We start from the raw sequence: 3,485 nt of genomic DNA on the forward strand, positions 1-3,485 counted from the left end.
CTTCCCTTTAACAAGGGACCAAAATCAAGAACTCTTTTCTCTGTTAAGTACCCACAGCCAACACTGTCCTCACTCCATTGCTTCTGCATTCATCAGGCATATAATAGTTCCTTCTCACCTAAGAGAAGAGGCTTTCTGCTTGCTATTTCAGCTGAGCTAGCCTGAAGGTGTTTAGAATTCACACCAATCAAAATTTGCTCCTGGGATTTTTCTTTGGCTCTTTTCTGGTTGTTCCAGTAAGATCACTTTTCTCCATGAATTTTTTTTATTATTATTTTTACCATTTTCTGTTCACTCTGAAGCACTATTTTGTCTTTCTCATATGGGAAATCTGAAGAGCTTGTAATTTTCTGTCCCATTTTATTTATCATTTCCCCAGGATCCTCTCTCAGCAGGTGCTATTATTTTTCCTTATTTTACAGATGAGGAAATTGAGGCAAATAGAAGTTAATGTTTTTGTCCAGAATTACACAGCTAATGAGTGTGTAAGGCCAAATTTTAACTCAGGTTTTTCTCCCTCCAGATCTAGTACTCTATCTTCTATGCCACCTAACAAGGCTACCTAATATCACCATTAGTACTTAACCGCACTAAAACGAGAAAAGAAAAAATAATCGAAAGAATAAGTAGACAAAAAGGAAATACATTTTTTGCAAATGATATCATGGTCTATTAAGAGAACCCTAAAGAGTAAAATAAAAACAAATCCAACAAAGTTCTAAGATATAAAATGCACACATATAAATAATCAATACTTTTGTATGTTCCTAATAAAACCTAGCAGGAAGAAATAGAAAGTCATTTCATTAAAAATAATGACAGAATTTTTAAGCTACTTGAGAGTCTAACTAGCCAAGAAACATACAAGAGCCTTTCCCCATTAGATAAATGTAAAGAAGGAAACAAGCATTGATTAAGCACTTACCATGTGTTAATCCAGGAACCATGCTAAGTACTTGACAAATACTTCATTTGATTGTTCAACAACTCTGGGTGATTGGTCTTATTATTATTCTCCATTTATAGTTGAAAAATAGGCAAACAGATTAAGTGATTTTACCTGTGTTACACAGATAGTGTCTGAGGTAAGATCTGAATTTAGATTTTCTTGACTTCAAGCCTAGTGCTCTATCTACTACAATGCTTAGCTGCCAAAAAATATGAACTGCCTATTTGTATCTTAAGAACTACTTATTCTCAAGGGAAGAAATCCAAAATATCCACAAATATGAAAAATGTTCCTAATCACCAATAATTAGATAAATGTAAAATTTAGTCAACTCTGAGACTCTAACTCATATCTAACATATTGGCAAAGATGGAAAGAAAGGAAAATGACAAATATTTCAGGAATTTCAGGAAAATAGGTATATTAAAGCACCATTGATAGAGCTGTAAATGGGACAGCCATTCTAAAAGTCAATTTGTAACTATGCATAAAAATCTTCTAAACTGTCATGCCTTTTGATACACTACTACTACCAAATGTATATGCCCAAAGAGACTGAAAAAAGAGGAACAACCCATATGCTCAATAATATTTTTAATAGCCTTTTATACATCAAAGAACTAGGAACTATAGGTGTATCTATCTAAATTCCTAAAAAAAAAAAAAAAAAAAAGTTCTTTAGATGAAATAGAATACTGTTGTAAGAAATTATGAAATGGAGAATTTTAGAAGAATTCAGGACAAATTCAGAAGAAAACAATTTCTGAAGACTTACATGAATACTTGCAGAGTAAAATGACCTGAATCAGGAGAGCAAGTTATATAACATCATAAGGAAACTTGACTTTGAAAGATTTAAAAACCACAACCATTGCAATGTTCAACTACATTCTTGTAAACTAATGATGACATAATACTCTTGTTGGAGAAGTAGTGTATTCAAAATACAGAATGAGACTAGTATTTTTATATAGGGATAACATAGGAATTTAGTATGCTTGACTGTATATTTATTGAAAACGCTTTTCCTTTTTTTATTCTTTTCCAATAAAGATGAGAGTAGTACATCCAGGAAGAAATTTGGACAATATAACATAAAAAAGAAAAGAAAGAAAAGAAGATTTATGATAGATGTTGTTTATTTCTTTAATTCACAGAAAAAAAAATTAAACAAAGCCAAAAAGAAACATGGAAAAGTAGAATAAATTTGAAAACTTCAGGTTGAATTTATTATATACTTTTAAAAGAGCAAAAAGTAAATAACCTCTCTCTCTCCCTTTCTCTCTCTATTCTACTATACAGATGGAAATTCCCATTTTAATTGGTCTTTCAAGTTCAGAAGAAAATTAAATTTTAAAAATAGTTTAAAGAAGGCTAGACAATATTTTAATGGAAGATTCATTTGATGGTAAGCACAATATAAAGAACAGTTAGGTGATGTAGTGGATAGAATACTAGGCCCCAGTCAGGAAGACTCATCTTCCTGAATTCAAATCTGGCTTCAAACACTTATTAGTGGTATGACTCTGGGCAAGTCACTTAGCCTGTTTGCCTCAGTTTACTCATTATAAAAGGAAATGGAAAACCATTCCTGTGTCTTTACTAAGAAAACCCCAAATGGGGATACAAAGAGTGAGATATCACTGGGAGAGACTGAACAACAGCAAAATACACTATGAGTCAACAGTATGCTGTTGATGACTATTAAAAGCTAATGAGAACTTGGACTTTATTAAAATAGAAACAGCTTCCAGGAATAAAGTTGAAAGGATTTCTGTTCCCTGCCCTGTCCAGATTCCATGTATTGTATTGAATTCAGTTCTGAGCCACATAGTTTAAGAAAATTATTTTAAACTGTGTGGTACAGATCAGTCTTGTAGTAATGGTACTAGTGGGGGGACATTTGTATAAAAGGTTGATTTTCATAGTTTTTGGTTCCCTTCAAGACTTCAATAGTCATGATGGCCAGCAAAAATCAATAATAACTTGCCTATCAGAAAAATGTGAAGAAAACACAGTGAATTAGAAAAGGGAAAAGAAAAGAAGATGGCTTGCTTCCTCCCAGAGAAAGCAGAAAGATTCTGAAATCATGCAACAAAAGCAGAATGCTGCCAATGAGAAGATATCTCTGCAAAGAGGTAAAAAAATGACTCATAGTAATTTAAAGAAGCAAGTGGATCACAGGATCTGAAATCAAGAATTTGTGGAATGACAAGCCATTAAATATCTAACAATTTATTGTAAAAATGAGAAATAAAACTACTAAGGTAGAGAGGGTGCACAGAAAGATAGCTGAGAATGAAAAACAGTTCTTTTTATCTAAAGAATATTTCAAGGAACATGGAGAGTATTAATCTGAAGCAGAGAAGACTTAGGGGAACATGATAACTTACTTCAGATATATGAAGGATTTCATATACAAGAGGGTATGAAGTATTTAACTTTTTTCTGTTTGGCCCCATGGGGGTAGAATGAGGAGAAAGTGGAAGAAGACAGAAAAAAGAATTTTAGGCTTACTATCAGAAGAAAAGAAAAG

General features: G+C 32.5%; 1 pseudogene; it reads left to right on the forward strand.

The window, feature by feature from the left end:
• The first annotated feature begins 2,910 nt into the window (after nt 1-2,910).
• LOC127546904 (small EDRK-rich factor 1-like) lies at nt 2,911-3,140 on the forward strand (annotated as a pseudogene).
• The last annotated feature ends 345 nt before the right edge of the window (nt 3,141-3,485 follow it).

The sequence above is a fragment of the Antechinus flavipes genome, chromosome 2, assembly GCF_016432865.1.
Source record: "Antechinus flavipes isolate AdamAnt ecotype Samford, QLD, Australia chromosome 2, AdamAnt_v2, whole genome shotgun sequence".
NCBI classification, from domain to species: Eukaryota; Metazoa; Chordata; class Mammalia; order Dasyuromorphia; family Dasyuridae; genus Antechinus; species Antechinus flavipes.